The sequence below is a fragment of the Bombus vancouverensis genome, chromosome 8 (assembly GCF_051014615.1).
Source record: "Bombus vancouverensis nearcticus chromosome 8, iyBomVanc1_principal, whole genome shotgun sequence".
Lineage (NCBI taxonomy): Eukaryota > Metazoa > Arthropoda > Insecta > Hymenoptera > Apidae > Bombus > Bombus vancouverensis.
The window spans coordinates 236,886-264,299 of record NC_134918.1 but is presented as its reverse complement, the minus strand read 5'-3'; the positions used below and the strand labels follow the sequence as shown (position 1 = coordinate 264,299).

The following is a 27,414-nucleotide window of genomic DNA, read 5'->3' as shown; positions in this document are numbered from 1 at the left end:
TCATCTCCGACATATTAATAAGGAACCATTTGGCTGAATAACGAAAGAACATATAAAGAATTCTTTAGATTATGTGACGCGGTCAAAATCAAATTTCAGGAGTTGAATTTAAAAACATTTTGTCCCTATGAATTCACAACCTCCCAAAGCTTCGAAATCCACACATATTTCTTCCTTCAGATGATTCTGTGATTACATTAGGGTTGTGAAGACATATTTTAAGTGAAACTAATTGTTTTAACTCGTAATTATTGTTAAAATAAGAATATTTAATGACAATTAATTGTTATTAAAAAATGTATAGGTTTCACTAATTGCTATTAATTTTTACTAACTAAAAATATATTTTTAGCATAAGAATATTTAATAACAAATAATTTTTAATAATTTTTATTGGGTAAAAATTAACTCTTAAAATAAAAGTATTTAATAAAAATTAATAGTCACTAATTCGGCTGCAGTGGTCGGATCGCAAAACAGCTTCCAAGCCAGTCAAATGCGTGTGTCACGTCGAAGACAGAAGAAATCATGAAACCAATAGATCGCTGGTGATCTCCTCTCCTCGCGTCGCAGTAAATATATTCGTACGTTTCACGAATAACGTGAAGGAATTGAACTTCGTATAAGATGATGGAAATTTTATTGTATAAATCCAACGGAGTGACGGTTCAAAGTGTTACAGAATAATTAACAGAATAATGTGTTGAGCGCTAATGTAGGAGGGTTTTTATATGGAGGTTTTAGTCCCTTTGGAGGGGTTATCGTCCGATGTATATCAGAGGCGGCTATTCAGTTGCTGTTTTGTTATTATTTCGATAGCTGTGGCATGCAGGATGTTTCGTCTACTTTATTACTGTTTCTGAGCGGGTGACACGTGCATCAGACGCAATGCAATACTTGAAACTTGCTTGTTGAAAAATAGAAGCAGTGCTGTCCATGATATTAACGCTGTGGTATATGTGTCAACACAAACATGGCATACATATATTGGAACTAGTGCGGCTATGGATATCGCCCATGTGATTCGAGTTTTAACAAACGTAGCCGCGTATGGCGCGGGGGTACCGGAAGAAATCCGTCCTTAATTAAAGCCTTAATTAAAGCTTACCGTCACACCGACGAATATTTTTTCCTCGATTCTGAAGTTTCATAAGGCTGCTTTTTAAAATATTGTAACAAACTAAAAAGAAAGCACTGTTTGCAAAAATTTTATCATTTCTTTAATTTTTGTAGTAATAACTCTTAAATTCATAATAAAACTAGTAGATGATATAATATAGACGCAATGGGAAGGTTATCAATTCTTCACCGGTAGTGTGTATTTTACAAAACAATGAGTATAAGTATTTTCTTACACCATTAGAATATGTAATACCACCAGAAAACGGCGGTATAATATACATACATATATACGTACATAGGCAGTTCGAATGAAAATAGAAAAACGTTTGAAAGGCGTTTCCTACATACTAAACAAGATAATAATCAATATTGACACTTAAAAATAGCAGAAAATATTCTAAGGCTCGATAAAGATTTTGAACTAATGCATGATCCGTTTTTTAATATCACTCGTACTTTATTCATACAAATTGTTATGTATTCTATGGCTTCTTTCAATATATATAGTTTCATAGTTTTATACGTACGACAATAAATTTGTCAACCCTATAATTCATTATTATAAAAGTATATCAGATTTGCCGGCGAATCTGTGTTTAATATTTTTTTTACTATTAGATGATTCAATATTAGATACGTTAATATTACCCGAATATTTACACATTACATTTTCAAATATTATATCGCTTCCGTTCTTGTTCCAGTAAGGTTTTGTCACGTTATCGGAAGAAGGAAACATTACAAATAAAAGAGACCAAAAAATTTCTTTGGAAATTGTTTCATAAGTAAACAGATTAGGGATATATGTGTTTCCAGGACGAGATTTATTAATTCATTCGTACTATAGTTAACGATAATATCGTTAAGATATTAAAAATTTATTTCTGATTTAGTGTGCGAAATTTACTTTAATTCTATTTCTCCATTTTCATTCATTCACAATCAATCTTTACAACTTTGCCTTCACAAAGGCTTGAGAGAACTATATTCATCAAATTATTTCTTGGCGTCCATATCCATCACATGAGATTTTGATAAAGTTTTTCTTAAGATATGTCACTGAAAAGCGTCCGTAAAAAAGATTTAAAAAATTTTTCACCTGCTCTACATAAACTTCAGCTTGTTATAACTTGCAGATCTATTAGGCTAATCCTTCTTTCCAATTTTTTTTATGTGTTTGTTAGATAAATAAGCCTGCTGGAAGAATCTGGCAAACAAAATGAAATAGCTGAGGTACATCAGCATAGCAAGTTTGATGTTCAAAGGCGTAACGTGACATTCAACTTAGGCACTGTGTACATAGTAGTAAGCTGATGCAGTTAAAATGCAACCCACAACCATTTGTGATAGCTGTAGCGTAGTAACAAACATGGCGACCCATTTTGGTATATTGAACCGCATTGCTTTCAGAGCATAATAGGAGTACATCCAGGCATGAACGAAAGAGTTTACCAAGCCAAACCACTTGCCATTTCCTGTGGCCTCTGCATAAGAGAACCAGGTATAGAGAAGGACTGTTACGTGATGGTACCAATGTAGAAAAATCAACGGTTGCTTTCGTAACACAATGAAGGCTGTGTCGCCAAATTCTACTAGCTTCGATAGGGCAAAGGTCCACGACCAAAAACCGAAAACTGGATCTTGAGTAAGATGGCTGGAAAGAATATAATTACATTTCTATTATGATATAATATTTTGGAAATATTGTTATATGTTATGAACATGATATATAAATTGAAGTTACATAGTGTGTTTCTTAATATCTGTCTGATGTTGTGTATTTTTCATATTACAAACAATTTACTTTTATGTTGGAAGTGGCTGAATTTATTTCAAGTATAGTACAATAATAACAAATGCAGTTATTTTTGTTATAATATCAAAAATAAAAATTTCCATTTATCCATATTTTATACATTTCTTTGAAGTTTCTCAATTTTCCAGAGCATCGAACAACATTTTGCAATAAAAGTTAACAAAAAGACGCGAATTTCTAGTATTAAAGAAAATTTACAGATAAAATTAAATTATAGATTAAAACTGTTTAGCTGAATTCCTTGCTTGTAGACAATTGCTACGTTTAAACTATCTTTCTAAACGTAATAATTTCCGGGATATTCCGTAAAATATGTTTTCAGTCTCAATTTTGCAGGATATTTTTGCTCCTTCGACATGGATTTTCCCGTGTAAAGATAATATGTGTCAAATATATTACGAATCCCCTGTTAGATACGTATGCTATCGCAAGGCGGATTGAGCATGTACAGATACTTTTAGCATAAAATCAAATTCTGTATGCATTTACATTTAAAACGTTTCGGGCTAATATTATTAAAAAGAACAGTTTTTAAGGTAAATGAAGTTTTATTATCTATTATTCAACACACATCCCTTCCTTGTCATATTTTTCTGAATTGCTTCTACAGTATTGAGTTGATGTAATGACCCACTTGAGAGGCTCGAATTGCTTGACTGACTATTCCCTCTTATGTTTTTCCGGAGGAAAGCTTGGCGTGGGTGTGCCCTTTGAATGAAGAACGCGGATTCGTTGTTCACACTTTTCGTCAAGGAAGTGAGGGTAACCATCCGCGATGCCGATTAGTTATGAGCCATGCTAATGAAAAAGGATATGAGGTAGTCTCCCACTAACGTGGATCGGGGGGTGACTTCGTTCCTGGGGAAAACCAGTCCTTTTCGATAAACATGTGTTCGGTATTCCCATTCGGTGACTACACGCTTTCTCCGTGATTTCTAAGAGCCTAATAAACTCAAGGACTTTTCCGAAACCCGAAAATAAACTGAAAATACTTCTAGACAAACAGTTTGACTGGCAAACATGTGGAAACAATGAAGCCAAAGTTGACGGTTTATGGTGGGTCCTTGAGTTTATTGAGGGCCGCTGGCTGCCAGGTAGCGTCGGCTGGAGTACAGCTGTTCCATGCGACGTAACAGCGTGGGAAGCTAGTAGCGCTGTGTCGTCAGCAAATGTTGCTATTGTTATCTCTGTAGATGTTGGTAAATCGGCAGCGTAGATGGAGAACAGCAGGCGTCCGAGGACACTACCTCGGAGTATGCTAGATTCCATTGGGAACGTTGTGGAAGTGACGTCTAAGTATTTAACCATGAGTTGCCTATTGGTTAGGTAGGACTTTAAGATGGAGTAGTAGGTGTGTGGTAGGACTTTTTTAAGTTTGTATAGTAGTACTTCGTGTCATACTTTGTCGAATGCCTGTTGAATGTTTAGGAATATCGCTGAGCAATATTTTTTTCTTTTCAAGGGATTGGTTGATAATGTGTGTTATGCGATGGATTTGCTCTACTGTTGAATGCTGTTTCCGAAAACCGAATTGATGATCTGGGAGTATTTTCAAATCCCCCAAGAGTGGAAGGAGTCTATTCGTTAGCATTTTCTCGAATAGTTTTGACAGGATAGGTAAAAGACTAATTGGGCGATAGGAGCAGAGTTTCATACATTGGTTTTCCGAGTTTAGGGATGAGAGTAATCAGTGAAATTTTCCAGGCCTTAGGAAAGTATTCAAGGCGAAGAATTGCGTTAAAAATCGATGTGACGAGTGCGATCCCTTTTATGAGAAGTTCATTGATTGCTCTATTACCTATTAGGTCATGCCCCGCTGCTTTCTTGGGGTTTAGGCGACTGATTGATTCTATAATCTCTGCAGAAGTGAAGGGTTCGATAGGAGGAGACATTTAGAAGGGAGAGTGCAGGTGTTCAGTAATGTCTGCGGCAGCTTTGGAGGAATGGGGTTTAAATACTTTAGACAAGTATTTAGCAAACAGGTTGGCTTTACCTATAGGGCTACACGCCCATCCACCTTGCGGATAGCGGATTGATGGGATTATTTGCGGGGAGCGCGTGAGTTTCCTGGAAGCCCTCCATAGTGAGTAGTTGGAGTCAGCTGTGGGGGACAAATTGGCGAGATATTTATGAAAACAGTCGTTTTTATAATTTTTGATGATTGTGATTGGCTTTCTAGTTGCGTTGTTTAGTTTGCGTTTGTCATCCGGTGTTCTATGGGACTACCATACTCTTCTTAGTCTACGTTTTTCTGCTATTTTTTTGAATATGTAATGGGGATATTCACGTTTGCTGATAGAAGTCTTAGTAGGTGTGGAGGAGCGGATTGCGTTTATTATGCTCGTGTTTAAGTATTTCGTGACTGCTTCGATATCTTCATTAGTTTTTAGTGAAATTAAGGCTGAAGTTGAGTCATTAAAGACTTCTCTAAAGAGCTGCCAGTTGGTAAGTTGGTTATGAATAAAGCCATTAGGTGTATTCTCGATACTTGTTAAACTGACTGTTGCTATCACGGGCGAATGGTCAGAAGAGAGATCAGCCGAGGAGTTGATTTGGACATATTTTGGCGAGATATTTTTAGTTATGAAGAAGTCAAGTAAGTCAGGTATTTTGTTAGTGTCAGTGGGCCAGTGTGTGGGTTCATATGTGGTGAAGTAGTTGAGATTGTTGGTGATTATGCTGTTTAAGAGATTTTTGCCTCTTACTGTGACCTCTGCCCCATTGGGTAAGTTTGGCGTTATAGTCTCCTCCAGCTATGAATCTATTGCCCAGAGTGTCAAGAAAGTTATCAAAATCTTCTTTGGAGATGGAGTGTCTGGGAGGGCAGTATACTGCTGAAGTGGTGATTGTACCATGGTAGTCTTCTATTGCTACGTTTGTTGCTTGGAGGTAGTCTTTCTGGAATGATGGAAGTTCGTAGTGCTTAATGCTGGATTTGATAATGATTCCGGTGCCGCCGTGGGCCTTTCCGCTGGGATGTTGGGTACGGTAGAAGTTATAACCATTTATTTTCAGATAGTTTTTGTCGGTGAAGTGGGTTTCAGATACGAGCATTACGTCGACTTGCTGTTGCTTTAGGAAGAGTTCTAGTTCGAATTTGTATTGAGCTAGCCCCTTGGCATTCCAAAGAGCTATGCGTCTTGATTTTATTTTGCGTCGGGGCGTATTAATTTATCCATGGTGAGTGTTAATAGTGATAGCCAATTATTTATTTGTTCAGATTGTTTTTCTATTAACTTTTCAACTCTAATGTCACGTTGATTCGGGATTATTTCACATTCCGCACGTAAGGTGAGAGATTCGTATTCCAATTATGATCGTTATTACAAAATTTATTAGAAACTGACAAAGTAACGATACAGAATGTTATAACAGAACAGAATAGAATGTCGAGTACTGACTTGGGAGGTTTTTTTTATATCAAGGGGTTGGCTCCTGTGGAGGGGTTATCGTTGGATGCCGGTCACATAGGGATCCTGTTACTGCTTAGTTACTGTTTCGATGGCTAAGGTATGTGAGATATGATTATCCTATTGCTGCATTCCCGGGGCCACTGTGACACTAGAGACGTTGTCTGTGTTTTATGAATTGGAGACATTATTTTGAGAATGGTCCCTGTGGTTATTTGGATTATTTTGATTTCCTTGTACTGTTTGGGAGTAGTATAGGAGATTGAAGTATTAGTGAATTTCGGAAGACTGGGTATTTGATTGGTTGTCTCTTTGGCTCTAAGCTTGGGATACTTATTTATACATAAGGTTTTGTAGGCTGAGCGGCCTTTGTAGTTAGCAGAATGGCCACCTTGACAGTGGATGCACTTCGTTGGGGTTTCCGGTGATTTAGTGCACTGATCAGTGGGGTGTGTACCTGCACATTTAACGCAGCGGATTTATATGCAATCGTTTCCTCTGCAATGTTTGCATTTTTCAAAGCTTTTGTTCATGCAATAGCTCTAGTGTTTTGTTCTCGTGTTTTCGTTCTAGTTATCCTAGTTGAACAAGTTTTGAAGTGTCCGTGCCTGCCTGTTCAAATGAATCGAATAGAGCATTCTCTCTTCCTCCGAAGATGGTTGTATTTCATCTTCACTCAATATGTTGCGTCGTGCAACACTCTACCTGGACCCGGCCATACACCGCGGGCCAGACAGGCCCCAGATGTCCGCTCATTCTTACGGCGTACCCTCAATAACCTTAAGCACCCGTCATAAATCCCACTAATTTGCTTGCTAAGGTCCTTCAGACCCAACAAACATCTGTTTTCTGAATCATTTCTAAAGATTATTGTCTACCACGGCTTGACAAGGGAGAGTTGGGTTTTTCCACGTACGATGCTTCCTAATAACAACTTTCTATCGAGGGCAGCTAAGACCCTTCTTAGTCCGCCAACCTTCGTTTAACCAATTAACAACGAAGCCTATTTCCCTCACTCTCTTAGCCAAAATCGTCATCAACAAATCCGATGGTCCCGTGCGCTAGACACACCCATCACTAGCTTTCCTCCGACACAGCATCGTCACTCAACTTCACTTCTTCTACACCGTTGGAAAAGTCACCTCGTTCTCTTACGACATCGGGAGAGTCAAGTCAACTAGTCAGTTTAACGCTAACGCCTAACGTGGCAGTCTAAGCATAACGCTAGAGTAGCATAATTCACGTAAACTATTTTAGTCGGTTCTCGGTATTGTCGAACATACATCTCCTCTACTAAATATATTATAGTGCTACGTCCACTAATACACTAAATCCAATTATAAGAGCCCTGCTCTAACGTACATATCTATCTTATCTTCGTGCGATAAGTGATTATCTATTTATCTATGCTCAACAGTGTAATCTAAGTGTTGGAAATATATAATTTACAATTCTGTGAATCACAGTATTATACAAACTAAATCATCCCTATTATCTCAACGGAAATCAGGGGATCGGTCAATTCGTGGCGTCGATTGCTATAATCGTAACGGGAATTTACGACTCTCGTTGACGTCTCTCCTCGCGATTACGTCTCCCCGCGATTGGTCGAAACTACATAAAGAATGGTTTTCATCACGTAAGGGTTTCAAAATCATCTATTAAATATACATCTTTTGTACAGTTCGCACACCTGAAATTGCCTTTAGAGCTTACTAATGCCCCGCGTGTTTTTCAATGATATATTAATTTTGTATTTACCAATCTCGGTAAAAAGAATAAAGTCGTATTATATTTAGATGATATTTTAGTCGCTACAGAAACGCTTAAAGAACATATTTTGATTTTTTGAATGTTTGAAGAAATTTTTCATTTAGCTGTATAAAACGATTTACAATTCCATTTAGACAGATTTTCTTTTTTTATACCGCGAAGTTACATATCTTGGCTAACTAATTTTAATGAATCTAGTATTCGTTCCAGTCGAGACGGCATTGAATCTGTCCGAGACTATCCACTGCCACGAACGGCGAAAGACGTACTGCATTTTGTGAACCCCGCAAGCTATTTTAGGTATTTTATTCCAAATTTTTCTATTTTAACGAAATCCCTATATGAATTATTAAAAAACGATGCGAATTTCCAGTATGGCGCGAAAGAAAATACGGCCTTTACGTGTTTAAAAAGGTAAATTAGCTGATGAACCGGTTTTGATTATCTATTCCCCGATTTTAAAACAGAGTTGCATTGTGATGCCATCGCAAGTGATTTCGGCGCGGTATTAATTAAAAAACAAACGGACGGTTTCTTTCGACTTACATTTTATTTTAGTAAACGAACCACTATCGTAGAGTCAAAATATTGCAGCTTCGAGCTGGAACGTTTAGCCGTTATTCATGCCATCAATAGGTTCCATATTTATATTTATGGGATTCATTTTAAGATCGTTACCCATTACGATAGTTCGCGTCTCACGTTAAGCAAACAAACAGTCGACCCACGCATTGCGCAATGGGTGATCTTACAAAATTGAATGTGAAAATGTCACATGTTGACGCATTAAGCCATTGCTGCAGTGACCTTATCTTAGATCCAAACTCAAACAAATTGTTAAATCAGGAAATCCAACAGACAACTTTCGTTAAATACATCTGGAGTTACATCTGGGTCATAAGTTGAACTGGAAGAAACACATACAAGAAAAAACTAAACACTTACATCTAATCAGAAATTCCATGTAGCTCGTAGCAAGAAAATCTAAATCGGACATATGCAGCCTGGTCTTATGAACTACAAAAATGGGGCATGGTTGCCAAATCAAATATGAAGAAAACAGAAACCTTCCAATCAACTATACTAACATCGATACTAAGTGCACACAAAATTCTCTAAAGCATATCACGACAAAATGGACAATTACATAAACTCGCTTGCCAAAAATAGTAATCCTTACTTGGGCTTTCGGTTCGGTTCGGGCCGAGGGTAACACACGGACGGAGATCTCTGTGGAAAAAGTGAAGTGTGAAGGGAAAAAGGAACAGGAAGCATAAAGAGGCATGAAGAAGGGAAAATAAAGACTGAGCATACAAGGAGAAGGCAAAAAAAAGCGAAAAAGGAGACAAGAACGAGAGAAAGCTACAAATAAGAAAAACTAGAAAAGAAGAGGTTAGGAGGCTAGAAGCGCGGCAAAACAAAGTAAGGTAGGGAAACGGCAGATGGCGACAAACAGGGGAAGACCAAGGAGTACTGGTAAAGCAGTCTTCAAAAATACACTGGACAAATACAGTTCGATACAGATAGGCCTCCCTATACTAGTTTGTAAGTTCATAGTCTAAGGAATGGTTACATTGTAAGTCAATAAATGGTAGTATGAAGTGCAACGTTTATGTGAGCACCTATACTAGGCGTACATTACGCAAACATTAAAAACTTCCCACAAGCTGAGACCCTCAACTCATAAATCAAATTCTTTTTATTTTTGATTCATTGTAGTAAATGAAATCATTTACCAACATATTTGTCACACTTTTCTCATTCAGATAAGACCAAGCACGATATAATTTGAAGCATATTTGCTTACTGAGTAAATGATAATTAAATACATATCAATAAGTAAATCTAACATCACAAATATATTAGTAAAAGTTTAATTTTGGAAAAGTTAGAAATAAAAAAGTTTTACTTTTGATTCAGCACATAGATACATTGTCTCCGCGCTATCTGCCACTTGTAGTTTAATTTGATAATCCACGATAAGATAAACTTAAGTAGATGTTTATGTATTGTTGTATATTATTATATAAAATTAATTTTAATAAAAATTTAATACAAAATTTTAATTCAAATCAAAATGTAGTATATTTAAGAATTTATGAGTTATAATAAATTTAGTTTTTTAATAATTATATTTTAATATTAATTTGAAAGAGGATTCAAAAGTAAAATTAATAAATTAATTAATTTGAAAATAGTTTTGAAAAGTGTACAAATTGCCCGTCAATTTCATTTGTGGAATAAGTCGTAACATAGTAAAAATATTGGAAAATGCTTTTAGATAAAAAATTAGTTTTTATAATATTTCATTTTTAATGAAAATTATTTAAATTGAATTTTTTTTTAAATAATAAATTTAATATTTTAGTTTAAAATTTATTAAATTATATTTTTGTAAAGTTGTATAATAAATAATTGTTAAAGTAATAATTTATGAAATAATATAATGATTTATAGATTTAGTAATGTGAATGAAATTTTAAAGAATTAAATAAGTAAAATAAATTTTGTACCTTTTGTATCAGGGTTAATTAATATAATTTAATAATTTTATTATTCTCGAAAGAAAAAGAGTTAAATATATAATTATGTTTTTGTTGAATAAAAAATTATAATATATATTTAGAAATTAAATGTTAATCGATTTTTTTATATCTAGTTTTTTTTTAATGAATTTAATTTATATATAAAAAATATAAAAAATTTATTTTATAATTTTTTTATTTTTATATAAAAAATTTATGGGATAATCTATAAATTTAAATATATAATTAAATTATTATTATTATTTAAAAATTTATATTATAATTATATTGATTTAGTAATAATTTTTATTAATAAATACTTAATAATTCAATGATTTTATTTTAAAAATTTAAGAAATTTATATAAAATTGAATAATATATATTTATTAAAGAAAAATAATTTATAATTTATTTAAATTAAGTATAATGATTATATTAGTAATATTTTATGTTTAAAATTTTTATTTTTTAATAAATTTTGAAATATATATATATAAGGAATTAGGCAAATTAAATATATTCACCTGTTTATCAAAAACATGGCTCATTGATTTTAATTTTAAGTCTATCTGCCCAATGATTTAATAATTTAATGGCTGCAGTATAATTGACTGTACAAAGGTAGCATAATCAATTGTTTTTTAATTAAAAACTAGAATGAAAGAATTAATGAGATATATACTGTCTCATATATATATGTCGGAGATGAAATGAAAACCGGAGCCTTCCCTATGCAATTTTGAGGAAGCCTTTTAATGCTTTAGCCTAGATTTTATCATAACTGTAATTAAGTAATTGTCATCTGTAATTGTTTGACATTTGTGAAAAGCGAAAGTGGGTTCGAGGTGACAACTGGTCGCTGAACGTAGCCACGGTCACGGGATAAACGTTTTGCTTGATGAAGACAGAAATTGCCTAGTATCGGCGTTTGGATCTTTCTCGATGTTTCCAAGGAGTATATAACAAACTTTTGACAGATATTGCCTAGCAACAACGATTGGAACCTTCTCGATGTTTCCAGCGAGAATATAACAAACAAATGCAGTCGTATTACGAAAAAGATTTTAATCAGAGAGGCATTCGTGTGGTCGCCTTGGAAAGTGATACATCGAGTAATTTTTTTCCGAGTGATTCAGCAAACGTATTTTTGTGTTATAAAAATTGTTTAAAGTTTTTCCGTTGACCGTGTATTCGTTTGAACCCCGGATCATTGTTTATAGCGTAAATTAAATTCAATATTTGTAAATTTATCAATCGTTAATTTTCATTATTCGTTAAATTAGTAAATCGTAAGATATATTATTCGTTTTTTTTATTGTTCGATAAAACTTATTATTCTTTAATCTAATTAATAATTTAATTTATCATTTGTTAATCAATCATATCATTTACAAAATTCATTATTCATAATATTTGTAAAACCTTGTTTATTCGTGTAAATATATTCTCTGTTTTGTAAAACAATAGCTAATTCAAACGAAGAATCGTTACGCGCCTTAAATCCTAATGTTAACCCGACATATATATAATTAATTTAAATTTTTAGTAAAAATGCTAAAATATATTTATGGGACGATAAGACCCTATAGAATTTTATATTTATATATATTAGATTTTAAATTTTTTAAATATAAATATTTAATTGGGAGGATTAGTAAATTTATAAAACTTTATTTTAAATATAAACTTTAATTAAAGAATAATTAATGATCTTGTATTATAAATTAAAAGAATAAATTACCTTAGGGATAACAGCGTAATATCTTTTTAAAGATCATATTAATAAAGACGATTGCGACCTCGATGTTGAATTAAGATAAATTTTAAATGCAGAAGTTTAATAATTAAGTCTGTTCGACTTTTAAAATCTTACATGATTTGAGTTCAAATCGACGTGAGTCAGATTGGTTTCTATCTATAAAAATAAATAAATTATTTGTACGAAAGGACTATAATTTTTAATTAAATTATATTATTAACTTTAATTAATAATTTTGATTATATTAGCAAATTAGTGCATTAAATTTAGAATTTAAATAAATTATAATAAAATTATAATATATAATAATTTTTTTTTAATTTTTTATTAATATTTATAATTTTGATTAGAGTGGCTTTTTTAACTTTATTTGAGCGTAAAATATTAGGTTATATTCAATTACGAAAAGGTCCAAATAAATTAATAATTAAAGGTTTATTTCAACCTTTTAGAGATGCTTTAAAATTGATATCAAAGGAATTTTTTTTTAAATTTTAATAATTTATATTTATATAGTCCAATAATTATATTTTTTTATCATTAATATTATGATTTATTTATCCTTGAATATATTCTTTTCTTTTTATTGATTATAGAATTATTTTTTTAATATTAATTTTGAGATTAATGGTTTATCCAATTATAATAATTGGTTGAGTGTCTTTATGTAATTATTCAATTTTAGGTTCATTACGTTCAGTTTCTCAAATAATTTCATTTGAAATTTTATTATTTTTGGTTTTTTTTTTACTAATAATTTTAATTGAGAATTATTCTTTATTTATATTTATAAAATTTCAATATAATATATATTTTTTTTTTATATATCCTTTATGTATTATTTTTATAATTAGAGCATTAATTGATTTAAATCGAGTTCCATTTGATTTGATTGAAGGTGAATCAGAATTAGTTTCTGGATTTAATGTTGAATATTATAGAAGATTATTTGTATTAATTTTTTTTATCTGAATATTTAAATGTTATATTTATAAGATTATTATTAACAATAATGTTTTTTGGATTAAATTGATGATCATTTAGTTTTATTTTAGTTTATTTATTTCATTTAATTTTATTAATTATAATTCGTGGTGTATTACCTCGTATTCGATATGATAAATTAATAATAATATGTTGGGTTGAATTATTAGTGTTAATTTTAATATATATAATATTAGTTTATTTAATAAAAGAATTTATTGTTTTGATAGTATTTTAATTTGTATTTTAAAAAATATTTAATTTTTAATAAATTTTTTTATAATAAATTATTATTAATTTTAAATTAATTTTATTAATTTAAAAATTACAAAAATTTATATGTTTATATATATAGATTAAGTTTTTAATTATTATATTTAAATATATAAAAGTTTGTTTATACAAATTTAATTAATTAAAAAATTAATTTTTATTAAATTTATATATATATATAAATAAATTATTCAATATTTATTTATTGATTTCTAATTAATATTATTAATTTAAAAATTAATTTTATTTTAGAAATTATATTTAAATATGTGTGTGTGTGTGTATTTTATATATATATTTAAATATGTGTGTATATTAATAAATTTGTATGTATTTATATAAATATATTAATATTATTAGTAAGTTTGTGTTTATATATATATAAATATAAATAAGTAAATTTGTGTGTGTATTTAAATATATTAAATATATATATATAAATTTATGTGTATTTAAATTTTATAATATTTATATATATATATATTTATATATATATATAAATTAAATTTTTTATTTTTTATATTTAATTTATTTATAGGTCTTATTAAATAAATTATAAATTTATTAGATAAATCTAAAATTAAAAAAAATGTAAATATAATTAATTTTGATTTAAATTAAATAAATTATTTATATTTAATAATTATAATAATTTAATTATATAATTAAATTTTAATTTATAGTTAGATAATTGTTTATTTAAAGTTAATAGAATATTTTATTTCTATAATATGATTTCAAGTCATATACTTATTCAAGTTCATTAACTAATTATTTTTTTTAATAATATATCTCAAATATTATTTATAAAAAATGATAAAATTAAATATATAAAATATAATGATGTAAATAATATATTTAAATTTGTATATAGATATTCAATTATTTGTTTTCCTAATCAAGTAAGTATAATAATCGTTAAGAATCAGCCGATGTTATTTGCAAGTTGTCAGTTGTTGTTATCTGTTTAATAAACATTATTGGTTAAATATCACCTAGTGTACTTCAGTACCTATTACACCATTCCACCTCATATTCAAGAGATAAAAACAAAACACCATTAAAAGCTGTAACAGTTATACTTTCAGACCAGAAGAATAAGATGAGAGTACAAGTAAATGAAAAGATATGGAACATTTAAGGACACTAGATATAGCATTGCAAAGAAAGGACAAGATCATACATGATCTATCACAAACGCTATCATACTTTGAGAAAAATATATTTTTCATCTTTCTTAAAATCCTTTTTAAGAAGGAAAAATGATTTGAAACAAGAACAAAAGAAACTTTCAATCATTTTTCTTGCCTTAAATCGCAGTGTAAAAATAAAGATGAAAAAAATGTTATAGCGGATTGTAAAGAAAATACAATGAACGAACATACCTTGTTGTCGCGAATTGAAACGTTGCTCGTCACCGTGTGTGTCTGATTTGGCGTGCAAGACATTTCCTTGCGGAAGTTGACCCTCTAGTTGTTGGCGCGAGGTTCGCCGCTAACGGTTGCTGCGATGCTGATGATGATGTGATCATGTGGCACTGTATGATTTACTGCTGTATCTCTGTTCACTTGATCGTCCAATGCTCGTGATCCGGCTCGAAGGACCAAATGTTACGACCGTTCGCGTAGAGACGCGATCGCGAGGGAAACGTGTGAGCGGGAGACGTAAATTTTTGCTACGATTATGATAATCGACGCCGCGAATTAGTCGTTCCCCTGTTTCGTTTAGAATAACAGAGATAGTTCAAATGATTTTAACTTTGAATTAACACGGTTAATATAAACGTGTGTATTTAACGATATTTAAAGTTATAATGAATACGTCACAAATGATTTAACGATGATACAATTAGTTTGTTACAGTAATTTGACCCGATTTTATGATATTTCTCGATGTATTCGTTAGACTAAGCGACTTTGATTTTATTCGTCTGAACCTTTCGATGCATCCCGTTTGAATTCTCATTTGCCACTGACTGCCCTTCCATTTTGTCCTTTGTCTTCTCTGAGATACGACCCCCACTACGCTCGGATCACGCCACCGTTCGCGCCTATGATCACGTATACCAGCTTCTTTCTTTATGCGGATAAAATAACGCACCGAAGGCGAATAGATGTTTCTGGAACTCGCTGCTTGACGACAACTATGCGTTTATCGCTACTTTGTGTATATCTCGACGGTCATGTAAGACGATATGTTTGCGACGGTTAGGAACACGGCCTATAGTAAGCCTTGGGGCGTAATAAACGGAGAGAATAGAATAATCTTCTTTCTCTGTGGGATGTTAGAGACTGATGTGTACAAATCGAAACCGCTGAGGAGAATATCGAAAGGCGAGTGTCACAAATAAGTGAAGAGATATTATTAAGCGTCTTTAAAAACATGTTACGAAGAAATAATAAATGTACTGAATATCAAGGCGGGCATATTTAACAATATTTGTAATTATTTTTATGCATATTAATTGTAAGTTATCGATCCTTATCAGGAGCACGAAATTACACAATTAACAATTATCGAGATCGTCAAACTTTAAAACGACGAAATTTTCGGCTCTCTCGTTAAGTACCGAAAGAACTGAGTTACAGTTAAAGGTACGCGAAATTACATTAGAGAAATTAATGCAACGTGTTACGCCATGCGGCTTACCATAGATCATATTCTTAACTGTCGATCGCGGCACTATAATGTCGCAGACGGATCGTCGCGGCTGCCCGGCAAACAAACATTGTAGTGGCAAGCGCATGGTTCATTAAGCAGGGCGACCTCCAGAAACGTCGATTCGTGGCCGTTATTTTACCTCGCGTAAAAGAATGTGGCGTGATCCGAACGTAGCGGGGGTCGCCTTCCAGAAAAAACGGAAAAAATCGAAAGGCGTGCAGAACTTTTCGAGAAGCCGAACCGTCAACACATCTCTTATATCGCGCATTACTTATCAAGCAAAACGCAGTTACATTTCTTTTTGTTGTTCTCTTTATGTCTTCCTAGTTGTTAATTTGTTAAAATAAACGTTAATTTATTTGTGTTAATTCTGTGGAATTCATGGAACTACCCTTATTATCCTAATCGAAATAAGGGAATCGATCAGTTCGTGGCGTCGATTATTTAATCGTAACGGGAACTTACAACTCTCGTTGACGTGCTATCTCGCGATCGCGTCTCTCCGCGAACGATCGAAACACAACCTTCAAGCGACAATTGATAGTCCTGACGAAATAAACGTCGCTCAGAGAGTCGAAAATTTGTCTCTTCAAATTTTAAGCGGATACGAGTTATCCCCACTACTTCGCGGAACTGATCACTGCAAGTAGTTTCCGGTGTTTTCTTTGTCTGCTTCAGCGATAACGCAATTACTCATAAATTGCCAAAATAAGAAAAACGAAGTTTTCATATTTTTTATTTCATTGTTATAAAACGATTTAATTGGATTTTCGAGAATCTCACGATCAAAATGATATTGGACGATAGCTAAACTCTGGAAATGCGCAACGTTCGGTCAACTGCACAGAAGACCATGCCTAAGTCCGACACAATTCTTTGAAGTTACAATGAATGTTGATACTAAATCCGTCGTTTAGAGATACCTTGGCTTCTTATGACACTAAGTTAAACAACTTCCGTTATTTGCTGACTAGTCCAAATGGATCCAGACACTGGTTAAATTATATTTCTTTTGACTTTATTTGTCTAGATATAAAATCTGTAAGGTATCTCGTTGTATCTCAATTGCTTCTCTTCTTTCTTATTCCTACATTCACCGTATTCACAAAACAACGATCCAAAGACAAGTAACAGCGGTCAGTTTGTGAAAAGTGCTCGTTAACAAATCTTAAATTACAACGAAACGAAATTGTTCAACACCTTAAAATTGAAAATTACCGAACTAAGTAGGAAAAAGGCCACAATGTTTGTAGAACCTCGATAAGTGTTCGCCGAGACAGTTTCGACATCTGGACTACGTCGGACAGTTTACGACGGATATCCGTCACATAAAAGGGGTAGAAAATAACGTAGCCGATACTCTATCTCGCATCGAAGCGATCGGAAAACCAATAGATCACCATACGCTAGCTGCAGCGCAAGAAAAGGATAGCGAGCTACGCAAAATTATCAACGCTGGCTCGAGCGCGTTGCAGCTGAGAAAAGTACGATTTCCCGATCACAACGTCGAGTTATACTGCGATATTAAAACCGAGACCGTGCGACCGTACGTACCGGAACCGTTACGCCGCACCGTATTCCAAGCGCTACATGGACTTTCCCACCCGGGGATGCGAGCTACGCGAAAATTGGTAGCGACGCGCTTCGTCTGGCCGTCGGTAAATAAAGATTGCCGAACGTGGACACGACAATGCATACCGTGTCAGCGCAACAAAGTCACAAGACACGTATCCTCGCCCGTCGGAACGTTCGGAACGCTAGCGGGCCGGTTCGAGCATATACACGTAGATATCATCACAATGCAATATTCGCAAGGATACCGTTATTGCCTTACGTGTATCGATCGTTTTTCGCGTTGGCCTGAAGCCATACCTATCGCCGATATGGAAGCGTCAACCGTGGCTTCGGCCCTCCTTTCTAACTGGATATCTCGTTTCGGCGTACCCTTGAAAATTACGACTGATCAAGGACGTCAATTCGAATCGCGTTTATTCGAGGAATTATGCCGGTTGCTCGGCGTCAAACATTTGCGTACAACGGCCTACCATCCAGCGTCTAACGGGATGGTAGAACGCCTACACAGACAATTAAAGGCGGCGATCAAATGCCACGACACGAGCAACTGGGTCGGAATTCTCCCGATCGTCTTATTAGGTATAAGAACCGCGATAAAGGAGGACCTAAACGCAACGGCGGCCGAAATGATTTACGGCACCGGCATACGTCTGCCGGCGGAATTCTTTTTGCCAACTAGTCAACGGGCCAACTTGGAATACGCGCGAAAATTTTTGCAAAAATTTCCTAAAGGAATTATAACCTATGAGATAAATGAAATAAAAATACAAAAACCAACTGATATTAAAAGAAGAATGATTATTTTACAAGATAATATGAAACTGTGTAAGGGATTACATATGTAACATATTGTCCCGATGTACACATATCTGCGAAGCGACTTACTACCCTGTATATTCCAGAAACTTCTTAGTTTGCCCAGCCTTAGCAATTTGAAACTATTTTATTAAAATTAAGAATTTTCCACATTAGATCGAACGCACTTCTAATAGGTACCAAACAGTATATATATATAGCAAGATTTCACATATCTCTAAATTATTCACAGAAAATTAATACGGCACATAAATTAGACTTCGGATTGTAAAAATTAAGAATAAATAACCGATACAGTCTCACAAAAATAGAAGGATAAAGATAGAGATAAGGGATCAAAAACAACAGTTATTTTTCAAATTTGTATGAAAAGCCCTTAAGAAAATAAGTTCCTCCTTAAATTGAAAACAGTTATATGTATAGAAATCAAACTTGCGATAAAAGTAAAAAAGATAGAAAATAAGAAAATTGTATTTGTTTTTATGACTCACTTTTACATGTAGTATAATTTCCACCGCCATTTTAGCATAGAACGCTATTTTCAAACACGAATTGTTCCAACTCGATAGTCCCTTGCTTTACTGTAAACGGAAAATTCTTTCGTGTTCTCAACCAAATTTATCAAATTCCAGCAATGACACATGCTATGTGATTGTCAGTAGAACATGGAGAAATGTTTCCAGTAAAGTTTCGAGCGACTTATCGGCGATTTTCAGGAGACACGACGCGACGATATCGCGTGTACAGTGCTTCTATCGGTGTTGATGCGCTTTAATACATAGTGCAAGAGAACACTAATAAGATTTCCCAGTGGGCCTGTAAATCCTTATAGATCACTCAAAAATATATCATATTGTTTGTTTCAACTACTAGCAATTTAAAACGTCGTCTACATATATTTAGAAAGTTAGCAAAGACATATATTTGTTCCTGAGCATGATTTCTATCAGTTGAGCGTTGTAGCAAAATGTCCGATACAATTTAATGTTGAATTTGTCTTTTTTTTAGGCTAGCTTGATTGGATTACAGGTAGATTTAAACGATCCGTGTGTTGCATCTCCAAGGCATCTTCGACTCATCGATACGCAGTGATACCCGGCAAACTTCTAGTGGACAAGCGACGTTGCTTGCAGGCAGTTTATATACATGTTTTGGCATGTGTTGTCGGCAGGCAATGTCTACAGACGCCTGTAGTCTGCCCGTACGCGCCTTAAGTTTCACTGACAGACATTGTCCGCCGATTACTACGACATCTGTCTGTGGACAATAGGCCGTCAGTGTGGAGTTATCTTTACCCGAATAATTTAAGAAATATAAAATAAACTTCAACGAAAAGTTGCTAGCTTATTTGGAATTGGTATCTTACTAATACAATGTTATCGAAATTGAATAAACCTCGTTACTGTATTTAAAAGGAAATTGCATTTATATTTCAAGTTTATAGAGACAACAACAACAACCAAACAAAGAATCGCAACGAAGAAATAAACGGATACAACAAACAGAACACTGGATCGAAGATAGAACAATAAACAAGATAGAACCAAGAAAACAACAGTAACGAAGAACCGGGGCGCAGAAAAAAGCACGAAGCGTGCGAGCTGGAGAGGAAACCTGTGACCGTCGGTGCAAGCGGTAAGCCTACAAAATGGTTGCCGAGCAGGAATAATCGGCTGGAGAGCCAACTTGCTGGGACCGAGCTATATGGTGGCAGGTATCGCGTGGCGCCAGCTAAGCGAGCTGCCGCCCGAAAGGGTAGGTTTAACTTGTCCAATGATCCGCAAGGAGAGGGCAAGTCGCGCGCCGACCATCTATGCGCGCCATTCCCAAGTCGAACGCGAACATCTAAATGCGAAGCCAGTTTGCGTTTTTACTGCAGGTATGGCGCGGTCGACCAAAAGGTCGGGCCCTCAAACGCACACATTACTTGTGCAATTCGAGTGCTGCAGATACGGAAAAGCAATTTATAATTTATCGTAATTTATCGTAATGCGAATTTTGGCGCGTCGTCATAAATAGATTTTTATTTAAAACGAAATTGTTAAATATCCTTTTGTATCAATTCACATAACGTTAATAAATCAATATTAGACATATTACTCATAAATTGTACATATCTTTGTGCATATACGCATAGTTTTCGTGCATATATCAATATTTGTATATTTTATGTGTATAACTTTCATATGCTTTTCGCAAATTTTACATTCATAAACATCTGCAATCTACACGTTACGTTTTTCGTTGTATTTACAAGTACGGACATTAGATATTCTATTACATTCTTTTATTATAATCTTTTGATATATTTATAGTTGTTTAATTATTAGGTCATCCCATAAGTTCGTGCCGTTTTTCGAGAGGTTATATATGTTAAGATCGTTTACATACCTTTCAGTTTCATGAAAAAATGTAATCCCCCTCTCGTTGTACAACTTCTTCCCATTTTTCTGGTAGGTTCCGTCTCGATAAAAGTTCTCTTGTTTTTCTTTAAAATAATTTTCTATGCTATTTTTGAGAGTGTCAATATTTTCAAATTTTTTAGCTACTAAAAAGTGTTGTAATGCTCTGAACAGGTGGTAATCAGATGAGGCAATGTCTGGGGAATATGGGGGATGTGGTAAAATTTTTCAATTAAATTCAGACAATTTTTTTGTAACGCTTTTCGCGACATGCGGTTTAGCATTGTCGTGATGGAAGATAATGTTGTTCCTATTCACTAAACCTGGCCGTTTTTCAGCTAGTGCTTCCCTTAATTTTTCTAACTGAGCGCAATATTTGTCTGAATTAATGGTATCACCACTAGGTAAAAGTTCAAAATAGAGTATTCCTTTATAATCCCACCATACACACAAAAGAACTTTACGTGGATGTAACCCTGGTTTTGCACAGCGTTCAGGTGGCTGATTTCGTTGGGATCAGCTACGTTTCCGTTCAGGGTTTTCGAAAAGTATCCACTTTTCATCACCAGTTACCAGGGGCGTTTAAGGAATGGTTCACGTTTATTACGTGCAATTAATGACATGCACGCTGTCGTTCGTTCAAGACGGTTCCGTTCCGTAAGTTCATGGGGCACCCAAACGTTCAACTTTGACACCATCCCCATTTTTTTTAAACACCTATGAATCGTTGTCTTAGGTATTTTCAGGACATTTGACATCTCTTGAACTGTCAAACTTGGTGATTTTTCAACAAGATCCCGAATTTTATCTCCGTCTGTCTGAGGAGGACACCCGGAGCGTACCTCCTCTTCTAAACAGAAATTCCCAGCTCTACAACGTTGGAACCACTTCCTACAGGTGCGAGATGAAAGCGTATTTTCTCCGTAAACAGCACATATGTTTTTCCTGGCAATTGTTACCGAACTTTCTTTCCGAAATTCATATAACATGAGATGTCGAAAATGGATACGCATTTCACTCGTGATTTTTTACTGTTAGAAGTCACTGTGTTCACTATATTACGATCCTATGCCCACGAAGATCTACTCTAGCCTGTTCTCGATCAGCTAAGCTCAAGTGCATTGGTTCCGTATGGCCGTATGTTTAGAAATCGACACATGAAATATATACACAAAAGTGTATAAATATATACACAAAAACTTATGGGATCACCTAATATGTAAACGATTTTGAACTATTTAATTTAATAAAGACCTTAGATCGACGGATTTTAATTGCTGTCACATAATCGTTAATTCATTACTTTTCCTCCAACTGTCACGAATCTTCACAAAGTGTGTATTTCGGATCGTTAATCTCATACGGATGTAAACTTCATTTTCTTAATAATCTTGGTCAATCATGTATCACATTTTCTATAAAATCTATAAGATCAGCAAGTGCTCTAATACTTGTGAACAATCATATATCTTAATTCGTGCCTTTTGTATTAGTACAGAAGCTTCATGCGAGAAAGAATTTTCGATATAAATGTTCTCAATGTTGTAAATCGAGTTCTGCCAGAGCAACCGAGCCAAACGGACGTGTAAAACAGTGCTTCAGAAAAAGTGCGGCAAGTGGGGAAGAGAAAGTTACGAACGGCAACGCCCATAGCTAAATGGTGGAAACTCGTGTCTTCTACTAAGAAGACTACAAGCAAAACTAAAATGAAAAAGCACATCCCACCGATAAAAATAATTAACAAAGACGAACAATACTACATAAATAAAACAACAAACATATCAAAACCAAGCCAACCAATAAACGAAGAACAGGAATGCTCAGCTACAAACGAAGTTGATATGGAAACAATACCAAACAATGAAGAGAATATTACCAATAGCGAATTAACCCAACAGGATGAAAGCTGGAAGGTGGCAAGTTATAACAAGAAACGAAAAATAACAGGAAATTCAGATACAGAAAAGCAGCGATGGCTGCAAGAATTACCATTAAGAAACTCCTTCAGCTCACTTACGGAAGAAATAGACGACCCAACAACCAAAAACACAACTAAATCAACGCAAACTACAAAACCACCACCAATATTTGTCGACGCCCAGATAATAGACCCGCTTATTGATCGACTAAACGATATAGTTGGGAAGGAAAACTACACAATAAAACAAACAAAATTAGAACAAGTAAAAATTCAAATAAACACCCCAGAAAATTATAGGAAAGTGATAAAAGAATTAAAAGAAAAAACGCTGTGTACCACACATACCAGCTGAAAACGGAAAGGAGCTACGAAATAGTTATAAGAGGACTACATTCAAAAAATAACACAAAAAAAATTAAGTGACGAATTAGCAAAAATTGGTCACCAAACAAGAGCAATAAACAATATGACAAGATACGATACGAAGCATTTAACAACACACTGTCCATACGTAGGGAAAATAAATGAAGTAAAATGTTACAACTGTAATGGAAACCACCCAGCCAGCTATAAAGGATGCGAAATCAGAAAACAATCACAACGTAAACAGTTTCCACCACTTGGCAATAGATCAATCAATAACTACCAACCACAACAAAGTATAACGGATAATGAAACAACATTGAAAGCACAATATGAACCAAAAGCTATAAACGGAAACACCGATCCCCAAGGAAACCGCAGCTACGCGCAAGTAACCCAAAACATTAGACAAACAACGCCCACAAACAAACAGAATCAAAGCAACAACACCGAAGACGATACAGAAATCAAAGAAATGCTCAAACAATCCATTAAAGGTACAGAGATATTAAGAAAAATGGTAAGTAAAAAAAACACAACTAAGGCAACAAGTACAACAAACAACAGTCATGTTACAACTACTCACAAACTTGCTAAGTAAGAAATAAAAATGGACATGCTTAAAATAGCAGCCCGGAACTCTAACGTACTACAACAAAGGGCCCTAGAACTAAAACATTCCTGTATAATAATAATATCGACATACTACTCGTATCGGAAACACACTTCACTATAAAAAGTTACATAAAAATACCGTACTACACAATATATGATACCAAGCATCCCTCAGGAAAATCACACGGAGGGACCGCAGTAATAATAAGAAACGATATTAAACACCACTAACACAGCCAAGCTAGTAAGGAATATATACAAGCAACCACCGTTACTGTACAAACTAGCAGCAACCATTTACAGTTGTCAGCAGTATATGTACCACCGCGACACAAAATGACATCACAAACGTGGGAAGAGTACTTTCAACACTTAGGTGACAAGTATATCGCAACGGGAGACTACAATGCAAACCACACGCTATGGGGATCAAGAATTACCACACCTCGAGGTAGAACCCTGGAAAAATACATTAACAACAACCTCAATATATTATCCACAGGAAGACATACTGGCCGACAGACCTGAGCAAAATACCTGGCCTACTCGATTTTGCAGGTACAAAGGGACTAAACGCAAATAAACTAAAAATAACACCCAGCCTCATTGCATACAGCCCAATTGCTTACAGAAACAAATTAATACTTTATAGCAATCCAGGGACACTATGCAACAGAACAACCAAATGGCAAATTTTTAAAGAAATAATCGAGAGCAAAACCAGTTGCAGCATCCCATTGGAAACACCCGAACACGTCGAACAGGCAGTAACACCATTGACAGAAACTATCCAAGAAGCATCATGGACAACCACTATACCTGAACCAACCAACAGACAAACAAAAATAATTCCATCAGACATACTTGAAAAAATTAGAGAAAAAAGAAAAGCGAAAGCAAAATGGCAAAAACATAGAACACGAGAAAACAAAAAACACCTAAACAAACTTGCAAAGGAAATAAAAAACAAAATAAAAGTGCACAACAATAACGAATTCACAAAATTCATAGAGTCACTCTCTGCTCACGAGAACTCCAACTACTCCCTATGGAAAGCCACGAAAAAAAAGAAACCAATAAAACTAGTCCCAGCAATCAGGACGGCAGACAACACATGGGCAAGAAGCAACGAAGAGCAAGCTGAAGAATTTTCCAACCACCTTTGAAACACATTTATACCACATAATATCAACAACAGCAACCCCAAACGTCATACGGACGAGGATGCGTTTACCACTAGTACCTCAACTGACAACCACTATACCATACCTAAAACAACAGCACAAGAAATTAGAAACATAATCGAGAAAACAAAAAACAATAAAGCACCAGGAATCGACCTAATCAATGGTAAAATCTTGAAAAACCTTCCGCCAAAAGCGATAACACTAATGACAATAATATTCAATGCAATACTAAGAATCCAATACTTTCCTAAACTGTGGAAACTAGCACAGGACATAATGTTACCTAAACCAGGCAAAGAACCACACCAAACTGCATCTTACAGACCAATATCACTACTTCCTGTGTTTTCCAAAATACTAGAGGAAATAATATGCAACAGCATAAAACCAATAATATAGAAGGAAAAATTAATACCAGATCACCAATTTCGATTCAGAAACATACACTCCACTATAGAGCAAATGCACAGGCTCATTAAAGAAATAATACTAGCATTAGAAAACAAACAATACTGTACAGCCCTCTCTATGGACATAGATAAAGCATTTGACAAAATAAACCACGAAAGCCTACTACAAACAATCAGGAAACAATTTCCGGAGCAAATATACCAATTAATAAAATCTTACTTAAGCAGCAGAACCTTCGTAATAAAAATCAAGGACACATACTCTGAAGTTAAAGACATAAAGGCAGGGGTTCCGCGAGGAAGCGTCTTAGGATCAATACTATACACAAAACATACCAACAACTACCAATAGCAAAATACTGACACTCACGGACGACACAGCTGTACTAGTCAGGCACACTAACCCACAAACAGCAGTCAAATTACTACAAGAACATATCACAAAAATAGAAAAGTGGCTGCAAGATAAACAAATAAAAGCAAACCCCGATAAATGCAACCATATTACACTCACACTGCGAAAACAGACACCATCAAACATCCTACTGAACGGCACGCACATACCGCAAACAAGGCAAGTCAAATACCTAGGACTAGACCACCTAGAAACACAACTCACATAGAAACAGCATACTAAATCAATAATAGACAAAATACAGACAACAAGGAGACAAATGCATTGGCTAACAAGTCGAAAATCCAAATTAAGCATAGAAAATAAATTAAAAATATACAAAACGATCATAAAACCAATCTGGACGTACGGAATACCACTATGGGGGGCAGCGGCAATGAGCCATATAAACAAAATAGAGACAGTACAAGCTAAAATTCTTAGAACAATAGTAAACGCCCCATGGTACGTTAGAAGCGAAGGCATACGGAAGGACCTGGGAATACCAATGGTCAAAGAGAAAATTAGCAGACACGCAGAAAAATACAAAGAAAGAATAGGAACACAGCCAAACTGGCTAGCTGCGGAAACACCTCAAACATGGATAGAAGGCTGAAAGGGATATACCCAGCAGACCTCACAAAGGACACAACCAAACAAACACGAAGATGGTATCCCACTGGGGGTAGCTACCCACATAATAATCTAACAGCTAAAAAATTCTACCAAATGTCCAAACTGGACAAATTGTGAATCTAATCTATAAAATAAAAAAAAACCTGTGATCTGAGTTTAGATCTCAGTTTAGAGTGATACATCTCCTAAAAGGATTAAGAGATTTTTTAACAAATTCCCAAAATAACAGTGAATTTTAGAACAAAGATAATGGAAATACATAAACATCTTGTTAATAACGACGTGGGTATACTGATAGGAACTAATATCTGCAGAATATATGAATGTCTTAAACATAAGGTAATGCTAAAAAAACGTTCTCTTTGTCCAACGACCTCTTGATTCCTATACAACCTCTCCTGGTTATCTTGCGCACGCGTAACATTCACGTACCGTTACATGCATTGCCATTCCATACTTTTCGTATCCTTTTTATACTGTTACTTGAATATAGAATTATATAAAAAATACAAGAGCACAAAGATATAGAAAATATAAAAATATAAAAATAAAAGATTACAAAACTGTCAAAATTACAGAAAATCAGATTAAACATTAGTACCTATATTCTACATTCTTTTTGTATTACATATACATTTTTTACATTATAAATGTCGGGTTTACATTAGAATTAGGGTTAGGGGCGTGAAACGAATCTTCATTTGGATTACACATTGTCGTTGTGCAATAGGGAAGACATTGACTAGTGCAGCTGCGATTATTATAGAATCG

The 27,414-nt window shown here is 34.2% G+C and overlaps 1 pseudogene; it reads right to left on the bottom strand.

Moving 5' to 3' along the window:
• Positions 1 to 1,964: 1,964 nt before the first annotated feature.
• The window catches only part of LOC143303098 (very long chain fatty acid elongase 6 pseudogene), a 34,416-nt pseudogene continuing 8,966 nt past the window's right edge, over positions 1,965 to 27,414 (bottom strand).